This window comes from Centruroides vittatus, unplaced genomic scaffold (assembly GCF_030686945.1).
Source record: "Centruroides vittatus isolate TY-2023 unplaced genomic scaffold, ASM3068694v2 contig_900, whole genome shotgun sequence".
Taxonomy (NCBI): domain Eukaryota; kingdom Metazoa; phylum Arthropoda; class Arachnida; order Scorpiones; family Buthidae; genus Centruroides; species Centruroides vittatus.
In genome coordinates, this window is record NW_027122591.1 from 3,033,016 (window position 1) to 3,046,557 (window position 13,542).

Genomic DNA, 13,542 nt, shown 5'->3' on the forward strand with positions numbered 1-13,542 from the left:
ATTGATGAATGTCCGTCATGCCATGCAACAGTATGTAATTTTTGCACAATTACCACTAAATTACATTTATCACCTAATTAAACACAATTTAAATTGCAAATTTAAAAAAAAAACTTAATTACCAAAAAATCAGCTATTTAAATCTTTATTTTTATAAAAATTAATTGAAATATATATATAATATATATTTCAATTAATTTTGCGTACGTAATATATTTACATAGTCATCCTTTATTATTAATCAATCCGAAAACTCTATTGATGTAGGTTTACTATAGTAAAGAAAGTGTATAGAGCATAAAGAAGAAGTAGAAAAAAAAATGTAGCGGTGTCTAATCCAATTCAGTGGAGACTAAATTAAATTTCTGACACACTTCGTAAGATTTACAACAAGACGGGACCTTTAAATTTATTTATTTACCAGACATATAACCAATTTTTGTGATAGAGTCTAAGAAGAAGAGATAGAGACTTTGTCAACAGTAGAAATTACTATCGCTTCTTTGACGTGTTTCGCGTGTTGCACGCACGTTACTGCTATAGAAACATTTACTTTTTTTTTTTGTTTTTTAGAGGATCAAGATGTGTAATATATCGGTTTTGATCCGCATGAGGTCTATGAAACTTCGTACTAAGAAAGTAATAACCATATTTCAATTGAAGGCGGTCTATGAAAGTATTAAAGTTTTCAAACTAGATAAACGAGAAAATAATTTCGATGTTTTAGTGTATTTTTAATTCTTTTCTATACATGAGTAAAAGTATATTGTTATTTATATTTTATATTTTGTTTAGATTATTGAATATATAATCGAGAATTTACAAAAAATATTTTAATAAAAATTTCTCGGCAGATGGCAGCACTTATTTAACCAAACGAGAAAAGCGCTTAGAAAAGCGATTTGTTTTTTGTTCTTTGTTTGTTTATTTTTTTTTTATAAAATTCAATATTAAAAAATTCTCAAAACAATTATTATGGATATTATTTACTTTTTTAGTATAATAAAATAATATTAATGATATAACACAGCGAAATTGTTAATTTTTTTAAATTTAACAATAGCAAGAGAAAATTATTTTTGTTTATAAATAAATGATGTTATTTATGAAAATAATCGTAGCATATTTGTGCTAATGATGATAGTTTTATTTCTGTTTTAAAAAATCGAGTATTTAAAAGATTTACGTTGTAAATAAAAGTATTTAAAATAAATTAATTTAATGAAGTAACAGGAAAGCGATAGCGATCTCGAAAAACACTACTATATCGCGCTCCATCGGATCGGGATCGTGTCGTGGTATTGTAGATAAAGAACACAGTCACTAACTGTATTCTATACAATTCAACTGTGATACTGTAATTAAAAAAAAAAACCTGGATTTTGAAAATTGGACCAACCAAAAATTTGCTGTTTTAAGTATAGTTTGGAATTTTACGTATCTGTATATAGTGCCGAATAGATGGGTTTACCAGGACAAAATGAGTTCTTCCCGAAAAATACTGGGATGCTTCAATTCCAAGACATGCCGGATGTCTATTTTTACTCTGCCAGTTTAAGAAATACAATTTAAAATGTGGAAAAAAGAAAAAATATATTTTATTGTAGAAAACGTTTTTAGAACAAACTCCTTCTGTATTAGACAACAGTCGAAAAAAAACCCCCCGAAAAATCGGGATATCTGGTAACTCTGCAAATAGAACGCTATTTCATAAATAAATATGTTTCAACTCTAATTTTGATATTATTAAAAATGGACTTTAAACCTCAATTTAAAGATTCTTAATCTAACATAAAATGGGGCCACATTTGACTTCAATAAGCCCTAGGCACCGAAAAACCTCTCTTGGAAACTTAAGGCTCCAAACAACGTTTCAAGGAGGCGATCCAGAATACAGTATTAAAGTTGTTGGTGTCTTCACTCTGCTGTGACGATTCACCTAGATCATTTGCATCATTCACAATTTCAAACTGCGTTATGTTTCGCTGCGAGGGATCTGATTCTCCTAACGAGTCCCCTTCCATGTTGAATTCAAAACTTTCTAATCACATATATACCGTCTTTTAAGTAGATTCACACATTAGATGAAAACTTTCAAGTGTTTTATGATAATAAAAATACAAAATCACTAATGCAATTTCTTATCAATAATCACAGGAAAGTAAAAATCTCTCATTATAGAACCGCATGGACACAAAACACAACAGTATGAGAGGAACACGTATCTTCAAGCTAGTCCTGTCGATGAGTCAACTAAAAGAGCCCTGAGGTGTGTTCAAGTTGATTCATATGCCTTTGTGTTTTTGTTATACAATTTATTATATAAGTATCTACTAGGACATATCGTATTAGTAGAACATAATATACTGGTGTCCGGGTTCTGCGAATTGAAAAAACTTATTTAGAAAAAACAATCTTTATTGTTCTCCTGTTTCACCTGTTTCATTTGAAGCCTTTCACTCGAAAAAATACACATTTTTGAAGTGAAAGGCTTCAAATGCAAATACATGAAAAATACTTCAAGATATTTCAAGGAATTTAGGGGACTAGCCTAGTCCCTCTAGTCCATTCTCGGCGCACCACTGATCTCAGGGTGGGAGTAATTATTAATAAATGAAATTTGGCACGTTAGCTTGTGTGTAAAGGGTATTGATGCTATTAAATTTTGGTTGTAAATGATCGAGGAGGTGGAGAGATAGATGTGGTCACGTTTCATATCTCGAGTGGGGACGGACTTAATGAAGACTTTACTTGCTGTTAGCATTTACAGTTCTTTATTTTTATATATAAAACTCATCTCTACCCTCAAAATTAAACATTTTGTCATTTTATAATAATTAAAAATATAGAAAGTTTTATAACAAAATGTAATAACAGATGGCGCCACATACAATTTATTTATTAATAGTATGATTAATAATATAAAAGTTATTTTTTTAATAAAATTTCGTAACAGCCGGAAAAGTTACGCAACTCGTTGCTAATTTTTTTTAACTTATGATTGTAAATTCGAAAATATTTTAGTAATGAATAGTAATTAAAGTTTGTTTATATCTGTGTTGATACAGAGATGCATGAGATGCAAAAAGTATGTATGTAATACTTGTCTACTTTATCGATCACGGAAAGGTCTTTGATAAAATTCATCATGAAAAACTAATCCAGTTTCTCAACAACAAAGGATTAGATAAGCAAGATAGAATTTATGCTGAGACAAACGTTATACTGCAACAAGTAGAAATCCCGAGAGGAGTTTATCAGCCTGTATATCATCTTTCCTTCTTTTTAATCTACAAAGCGAAGAAATAACGAGAGGCGCTTTGCAGACAACAGAAGAAATTAGGAAAAACATTTTTAAGATTAAATTGTAACTATTTTAAATTAATGATATCTTCAATATACATCTGAGAGGAGCCGTCACTGATGCCGAAATATGTAATGAAATGAAAGAAACGAAATCAAACTCCTGGTTTTTAATTCCAATGTCTTTTTGAACGAATAAAATATGAAAGACCCGTCTACGTATTTTTTTTCCTTCATTGAGAATCGACAAAAAAGAAGAAATCAGCTTTAATAACGAACTGATAAATATTGTAAAAAAACAGTTTTCATAACAGGAATTAAAAAGAATCTCTACAGCTTGTTTAACAGTGCTGGATACCACACGCTGAAGAATTGATAGCCCATCAGTGGCCGAGTGCAAAACGTCACTGAACACTGATCGTGGGTTCGCGCTCGCAAATGGGCTGGACACCTGGAGTTTTTCAGACTTTCTTCACATTTGTAACACCTAAATAGATTCGTTTCCCTTCGAAAGTCTCCGTCCTCAATTCCCCCAATTGTCCAATAATGCGCACGACCATCTTCGTCAAAAGTGAGGACATTGTTAAGCAGAGTTCTGTGGGATATACTAGAACAGCTGCCACACTCCCTTGACACCAGTCCATACAACTTTGACCTTTTTCCAAAAAAAAAAAAAAAAAAAAAAAAAATTTAAAGGCAAGCCCTTTGTGACATTGTCAGCTTTCTGTCTCAAGGAGATCTCCTCAGGTACTTCAAGCTAAAAGCAACACTGCTGATGGTGCTCGTCGCCTCTCAGAAGTTTGGCAACGGGTTGTTCACGAAAGTGAAGACAATATCGAAAGACTGATTACTAAACGTTTATTTTAAAATTAATAAGTTATAACACCATTGCCACTGCAAATAAAACGCCACGGTATTACTGTTGTCCATTAAATAATAGGTTTGAGGAAAAACTGAGAATGGATCTCAATTTCAGTAATTATATAACCGATGTTTGAGAAAGAATATCGACGTGTTTACATGTAAAAATGATTTAAGTGAATTATTTCAAGTATTTATTATTGAGCTGCAATTTAAAAATAATTATAGATCTGTAAATTACCACATGTCGTCCGTGTGTCTGTTGCCTGTCCTTCTTTAATCTCAAGGATGATGTTAGATAGATGTGAGTGGAGACCAGATATGGAAAGCTTAGAGGATGGAAGGCCGATTAACAATACAAGCGGCTTTCAGTCTAGACCGGAAATCACGTGATTCCAATTCAAAAATTTTCTCCAGAACGAAACTACATAGATGACCGGCATGACTACGTTGTTATCAGGAAACGTATGATGTACAGGGGCAAGACACTATTTATTTGAAATCCAGAACATTGTAGACTGGCATTGTGATGATGTAACAATAAATAATTGCTCATTTCTTTTTACATTTCTTACAAACCGAATATGAAACTGCAACTATGTCATTGAAAGAGCGATTGTAAGAACATTGGAAGGCGAATACTTATCATTGTGTAATCACAATGATAAATACTGCATTACTACGATATAACTTAACAAATTGACACTTGGATTGTATCCCAAAGCTTTAATTTTAGATAAGAGATAATTAGCTTCATATAAAATGTATGTAAAAATCAATTAAATGCAACGAACTTCTCTAATTTGGTTATTTTGCGTTAGATTATTTCAGTCTCCCTTCGATAGGAATGTTGGATAATAAATTAGCCTGAAAATATCATACGATAATAAAAAGTATGTTTAAAGCACGTAAAGAAAAGAAATTAAAAATAAAAATATTCAAACATTACTCCAAATTTTCAATATCGAAACAACAGAGCACTCAAAGATCGAATATTTTGATGTCACAGAATAACATATACGGCAGGTTATACGTTATCATTCCCCATTTGGAATTATTAGCCTAGCTTTTTCTTTCTTTTTTTTTTAAATAACAATCTGTAATAATTATTTATATTACAGATTTGAAAAGTAGGGATTTGTATCGCATGTAATGATTTAACAGTAGCAAGTATAATTTATATATAGAAAGCATAATATAGTAGCCTACTCTTAGGAGAGCACCCTTGGGATCGCTCCCTCTTATCCGAAGCAACCAGATTACCCAGTGGGATGGTATTCGATTCTCTCCACTTTTTAGTGTATTAGGAGCAAGTGTATTAGGAGCGATGGTGTACAGTAAGATTAAAGATAAACCCTTATAAATCTTCCTTATGCAGATTGCTGCTTTAAAAGTGCCGCCGATAATGGGAGTCCCGCTAATATAAAAAATAGAAAATTGAGAGTGATTATTTTTTTATCTCTTACTTCACTTTTTGTTTGAAATTTAATTATACACTAATTAAAATAAAGGTTAAGGATAAAGATAAGTTTACATACAAACGAGCATTTTCTTGTGAATATAAAGATTTTGATACGTAGAGTCCCGAAATCTCTACTGGATAATACAAGAAATTAATAAAGGATTAACTTTTCTTCCAGGGCATTCTTTCATTTCTCGAAATAAATAAAAAAGTTGATGTAAAAACAAAGCTTTTAAAATTAAAGTGCACGATTCATTCTAAAAACCTTTTAAAGTATATATCCATATTTACATAGATTTTAAATGGAATTGTGTGTTTAAATATAATAAAAGAAAATTAACTAAGCTATTTTTCTCATCCTGAGAAGAAAAATATTTTATTTTTCTCCTTTTCCCAATTATAACTGGTTTTAACTATTTTAAATACTACATAAGAGAGATAAATTGTCTGATAATGCTCTCTATTTTTAAACTCTGGTTCTATTGAATAAGTAGAAGATATCAAGTATCAATGTCAAATTTATGAGAATGAAAGACTAAAATTATAATTGAAGATCTTAATGAAATGGAAAAAAAAATGCCTTATCCATTAGGAAAGTCTTAAAGATATACCAAAAATATATTGTACGGGTTTAAGTTAAATTTCGGAAATCTCATTTTTCAAGTATGCTTTGAAGTGATTGGCTAATCGCTAACATTTTGAGAAGATTACGCAAAAGGCATTGGAGCATTATAGCTTTACGGAGGCCCAGGCAAATTTGGAATAGGGTAGTATGTAGTGTTGACTTTAAACATTTTCCTTCGTTTAAAGTCCTAGATATTGCCCAAATTTAAGTTTGATTTTCTGACTACAGTATTGAGTTTATAAAAGATTGGTCTGGGGGTCCTTATTAGTGGGGCCCCAAGAAATTTCTCTTTTTGCACCTAGAATAATGCGCTACTGGCAAAAGGATTAATCTAACACCCCATATTGATGGTTACATAACAATAAAATATACATATTTTTACATGAGTGAATGGTGAAGTCAAGAACAAAACAAAGGTCGTGGCGATGGTGCCATGGTACAAGTATGTGCCCGAATAATAGTTGAACAGTATCAGAATGAGCGGAGATGGACAATAGGATAAAGACATTACAACACAATGCTGCGACAAAGATATTGACCACAACAAAACGGCAGGTACATAGACAATACATTGTAATGGGTACATAAATAAATGGGAGAAGGTATATACAAAGATAAAAATAGTTACAGGATATACATGTTGGTGCAATGTGAGCATGGCCAGAGGACATGTACAGTGAATCACAACAGTAGAACCCGGTTACACAAAAAAGACACAGTAGGCTACCGGAGTAGAACGGTAACTTATCTGAGAGACTCTTGAGCGAGATCTTCAGTTGGCGTTTGCTTGCTGTTGAACGCCAGGAGGGTCAAGGGCTGCAGTCGACTTTAAGAAGGTGTTTAAGGTGTGGTAAACATTGCGGTCTTGAAGAACTTGTTGAGTAGCTTAACCAGAGAGCCTGGGGTTCCCTTCGACTTTGAAGATAAATGAAAAAAAAAAAATCAAATAAGTACAGGATAAAATACTTAGGTCTATCTGTATATACAATATCTAAGAATTTACTTATCATCAACAGCACTAGTGGTTATCTGTATCAATAATGGTAGTGTGGTAAATGTAGGTTTGTACTGTACCTTCTAATTTTGACTCCTTAATATCTGTTCTGGTGTTGAAAAAGTGCATTTCTGAAGCGAGATACAAAAGCTTGGAGGCTAATACTGTACAGGTAACCCCTGTATAACACGGTACTTGTATAGCACGGATTCGCTCTAACACGGTTTGAGAATTGGAAACATCCCCCGTATAACACGGTGCTTTTATAGCACGGGTTCATTCTAACACGGTTCGGGAATTAAATAAAACCCTCGTACAACATGAAATGTAATAAAAACTATTACTAGTTGATGATACTCATGCTGAGATCATCATATAGAATGAATAATCCTCTGGTAAAATAATAAATAAGCATTTTACCCATGAAAAAAATCTACTATATAAAGCTGAAAAACCGAATTCTATCAATGTATGCCAAAAACGGCCACTAGGGGCGCCCCTAGCAAATATTTAAATTAATTTAAATTAACAATATAAATTATTTTATATTTTTACAGTATAATATTCAGTATATTGTTATTTTTATTTGTAATTTTGTATTTGCCTTTCGACTTGTGAATAATAAATCGGATTTAAAGAAGGATTTAACAGCATGTTTTTTTTAATTCTTGGAACCTAACCCCCCTTTTCGCACTAGTTCTTTGTTTGGTATAACACGGATTCGCATAACACGGCAATTTTTTTGGAACGTAACTCCCGTGTTATACGAGGGTTACCTGTACTTTTAAGGCCAGAAACTAAGGTTACCTATATACAGTCAATGTTTATAATAAAGGTTTTACTATAACATATTCTTTTACATTCACCGAAGTATTATTTACTATTTATTTACAATACGTGAGTAAAATCCGTTGTTGTGAAGCGGTACTTAATTGTTATATTTTTAATAATTCTGTTTCTATTTTCATATTAATATTTTCTATATTCTTTAATGCTATGTAACTAATTAAAAATTGGAAACTTCAAAAGCGAGTTTCTCTCGGAACTAAGATACAGTATTTTAATTAAGTTTAATTTTTCAACAATATTTTTTTTTACATTAATTAACACCAACAAATTATTTCTAATTAATTTTTCAAACTAATTAGAGAAGGTTAAATTGCTTCTATAGTTATAATTCTTTGTGTTCAATTGCCTAATCTTACGTTGAGTTAAATATTAAAAAAAAAACCTTAATAATGTAATTATATAAATTTATGATGTAACTTGAATTATATTAAAGAAAAATGTTCGTTTATAGTTAATCGTGGCCTCCTGCCCATAAGATTTCCACGTCTGGTCTTCATTTTTACCTATCTTACACCGTTCTCGAGATTAAAGAAGGACGGACAGACATGCGGACAAACAACATAGGTTTATAATTATTATTATTTTTTTTTTCAAATTACAGCCAAAAAAAAGTGAATAATGAAAAGAATTATTATTTTTTCCCTTTAATTTGAGTTGAAGAACACGAATTCTCTTGTTGTGCGGATATAAAATGAATTTCTATTGACTTTTATTTATGATTTTACGTGAACAAAATTAGACAAAGAAAGAAAATTTGTTCTCTGGTGTAATTCTCGTTTAGTGAGTTCAATAGAGTTAATGGTTAGTTTTAAATTACATACATTTATTATTATTTTTTTCATTAAAAAAAGAAACGTAAGAAGTAACGGAGATTAATGATGTTTTAAGTGAATAAATATTGAAGATAATCGATTTTTTTTTCTAGAAAGAGAAATATTTAGAATAGAATAAGTGGCTTAATAAAGTTATTGAGTAAAATGTAGGATATTTATCACATTTTCTCCTTCTTTCAATTTATTCTTATCAACTATTTGAAGCTAGAAAATGAACTAGGCTCACAGGCCATGTTTTTGAGCCTAGATGAGAAAAAAACTTCAATTATTAAAGATAGGAATTGTTTTAGAAAACAACTGTTTACCTACTCAGAAAATAAAATATTACATCTATTCCCACGCACTCGGAATAATAGAAAATATACAGTCAAACTTCCAATAACGTCCACCACTCAATAACTGCTATCTCTAAACAGCAGCCATTTTTTTTATGTTTTCGTCATTGGCCGTTGTTTAGAGGTTTGAATGTATATAACTACTCGTAGCCTGAATACTCATACATATGTACAGTACAGTACAGTACTATATCTTTAAATTTACTTTCCAGAAGCTTATTTTAATAAAAAATTATGTAGAGTCAAACTTTGATCTAACGTCACCAATTGTTTGCCTGTAAAATTGGTGCTATATTGAGCGTAACGGTAAACCGAATTCTTTCAAACAATAAAAATTATATAGTAATGAGATCTATAAACAGACAAATTTAAATTTGAGAGAATGAGTTATAAAAACTAAAATGATAAAGATTAATATCGATTAAACAGTCTCACCAGCCAACACACGTGTGCAAGAAAGATCGATTAATTTAAATTTAATTGAATCGAGGTAGGGTTGGACTGTTGTAGCCTTAAGCTACAACATATAACAGGTCCTTCCCCTTCACCAAATAACGAGGCCCTAAGCTTCAACATTTTTAGACTCATAAGATGTTGCTAAGTTTCATCGTGTTTAGTTATTTGTAAAGGTAAAGGGTCAACGTATTCCTTTCTAATTTTTTTTTGGGGGGGGGTGATATTAAATATTCTTAGTTTACCCAGACAAATCGCATGAGATACATTACATCTCTAGTAGAGGCTGTTATTTGCATTATATAACAGTTCCAATTACTCAAATGCATATGAAACAAGCTAAAGCTGTTGGAAGAGATAAAGATATACACTAAAAATGTGATATGTGTAGAATGAATGACAATGACCTTATTGTTTATATCCCAAGTCGGGACAGTTTTTAAAAATGGTTTAAATTAGACTATTATTTTTTAAAAAATTAGTTATATTGCATTAGAATAGATATAAAATTGTTCTAAAATTTTATTCTATTTTTGAGGGTTAAAAACAGAAATCTGGGACTGTCCTGGGGCGTAAGGTGACTTTGAATATAATTTAAAAAATGACGGTAAACTGATAAACAGAAAATGATTATGAATTAAATTATTATGTACTCATCAGGAAGCGGTGTTAAACTTAAAATTAGATTTATTACATCAGCTCTAAATGAGTCTAATGATAACAAGATAAAATATTTATAGCCACATAAATTAAAAGAAGATAGTGATTTTATTTTGTTTTATTTTAATTTATCAATTAAGTATTAATTTCTTCTTCATATTTTATTAAAAATAAAAAAAAAATTTACTTAAGTATATCAGGTTTCACAAGAGCCAATTAACCGAAGTATATTTTTCACACTGTTAAACACATTCTTATAATTACTTTTTGTGCTACTCTGTGTATTACGGTCGAATCTGCGAACAACGGACACTAACGGGAATATAAAAATGGCCGTCGTTTGCAGGTTGTTCTATAGGTGTTTCAATAAAGAAACGACCCTGAAAAAAATGGAGACACTTTTAGAGATTGACTATTATTTGAGGTTCGAGTGTATAATTGTATACATGTGTATACGGTAAATAAATTATTTTAAAGATTTAATTTTTACGTATTTATTTTTAAATATAAATTTCGATCTTTCTATATTATTTTTCCAAATTTTATAGCTTAATTTAATCTTTGAAAATGTTCAGAAATAATATTTATTATTGCAATAAATTAAAAATAAAATTTCCTATCTTTCAAATAAAAGAAAATATTTTACAGAGTAAAAGATATTGGAGTGAAAGAATAACACAACACAACACATGGGCGCTCTGCCAAGGTAGGTTCCTCCTCGAGGACTTTCTATGGAAACGCCCCTATTTAGATGTTAGACACTTGAATACATGTGACCAGCTCGTTGTGAGGTCTAACCAGTGTTTAATGGGTTTTTTAATCGGGTTGGGTTGATGATATAAGGGAACATAACACACGGACATGTGTTATGTTACCTTATAGCATCCTATATGTCTACCAAAGTGGGTTCCTTCGATACTTTCTATTGGAAACTGATCCCTATTTAGATGTTAGACAGGTAAAGGGAATCCGAAAAACTTTACGTGGCCATCTTGTTGGTGAGGTCTAGAACCGGATTTATGTATAAGCTAAATAAGCTACAGCTTAGAAGGTCCTCGATCTATTCTCAAAAACAGTTTATAAATATTACTCATTATTATTTAGTGAGGGAAGAAGGGCTTCTTGTAAGCTACGTTGTAGAGTAGTGCCAGAAATCTGAATTATATATAACCAACTACCAGTGTTCAGTGGTCTACTAAATGATAATTTCCAACACGAATTTAGACATTAATTCCTTTATTGACAAATTTCCTGTGAGTACAAAAACGGAATAAAAGGAATTTTATTCGTTATCTTTTTAACATAAAAAAGAATTGAAAATTGAAATATCTCGTGTATGAATGGCCCTAAAAATTTGTTTTTTTTTTTTTTTTGGATATTAGAAATGAAATTTATTTTAAAAATATTCATTTTACTCCATGAATTATTCATGTATAAACTAAAAAAGTTCGTATTTGAATAAATCGTATATTTATTTAAAATTTAAGATGAAGGAAATGCTGTGTAGGAAAAGCCTAATGTAGTCTATTGCATTTTCATCTGGTATTTTAAAATTGATTATTTTTTATAATGTTAAGGCTAATAAATTTTGACTATAACAAAATAAAAATAAAATTTGAGAAAGTATAAAAAGATTTTAATAATGGAAATTATATTTATGGATGTTGGGTGTTTAAAACGTCTGAAATATAAATTGTAGTCTTTGATCAATTTAACTTCTTCATTAATTAAGATTATTAAAAAGTTATAAGTAGAATCTGCTTTAGGTTTTCTACATTAGGCTATATATATATCTTTCTACATCTTATATGAGTTTTCAGGCCTGTAGAGATGCCAACAAGACCATTTAGTTTGGGTCTAGAAACAAGAGAAAACTCAGTGTAACATATTACGTAAAGAATATCATGTAAAAAGTAAAAAATTTCTTCTGATAAAGGATAAAAAATTCATTTTATTCATATATTTTCGTGATTTTTCAGAAGAGGAGGTGACCCTACATTCGTGCTTCCATCGCACGTCTTCCAGACTTTATTTCTTTCTACACATAATCGGCAAACTCTGAGAAAATGAATCGTGTATTTTAACTAATTAAACAATTCACAAAACAGAAATAAATCGATTAGAAAAGGATTTGAGGAGTAAATGAAATATAAAAAAAGGTAATAAGTATTGCACTTAAAGATGCATTATTCTGAGTAATGGATTGGATTGATGGAACGAGCAATTACTTATTGTGACATCATCACAATGCAGGCTGCAATTTTTGACCATATTTTAATTTAAAAATAAGTTTTCCATGTCTGATCTCGATTTTCATCTAACTTCTTCTCGAAATTCACGAAAGAAAATGAAAGTGTATAGGTCTGCAATTTGAAAATTGTATCCCAGTAATGCAATACAACACATGGGCGATCTTCCGAGGAACTTTCTATCGGAAATTGGTCCTTATTTAGGTGTTAAATGCGTGAAGTATATGATGTAAATATATTTTCATATAATTTTTCCTGTTCGTTTCGTTTCATAACAACGTGCTTTATACTGTCAAATAGGCTTATTTATTTTTTATATTTCTATAAACTTATCTAACGTAGGTGCGAATGCAGAATAATCATTTAGATAATCTTACAGGGATAATCTTATTGTGCATCTTTATTCACTTTTACAGCTTCGTATTTTAGTTTTATTCATCATTTCTATAATAACCTGTTATCTTAAAGATTATCGAAGCTACAATTCCTAATTAAGCGTATAAATTAAATAATAATAATAACGCAAATCTAACGTTTTTTAAATAAATTAATAAAATAAACTAAAACAGAAAGAAGGATTGTTCTGTCTATTGTATTTCCTTTTTATAAATTAGTAAAATTTACGCCCGCGCAGGGACTCGAACCCTGGACCGTTAGGTTAAAAGCCTAACGCTCTACCGACTGAGCTACCCGGGCAACTGCATTTCGTTTCTTTATTAAACTATTATAAGTTTTATTTTCTCAAATTTCCTAGATTTTTTTTTAACTTTTGTTTTCCTACACGTTTTTCTTTTATATCCAGGTCCATCGAAAGAGGGGAGCTAAGGATTTTTCTCCGGGACCGGAGAAAACTTAGGGGATTCGTAGTGACTTCTATCTCTATAAATTACATGATTTTTTACTAACAGAACATAAAAT

At 30.5% G+C, this 13,542-nt stretch overlaps 1 non-coding gene across 1 annotated transcript; it reads right to left on the reverse strand.

Annotated features, from left to right (window-relative positions):
• Positions 1–13,247: 13,247 nt before the first annotated feature.
• Positions 13,248–13,320, reverse strand: TRNAK-UUU (transfer RNA lysine (anticodon UUU)). The gene has a single exon. It is a non-coding gene; the product is annotated as a tRNA-Lys (tRNA).
• Positions 13,321–13,542: the final 222 nt, after the last annotated feature.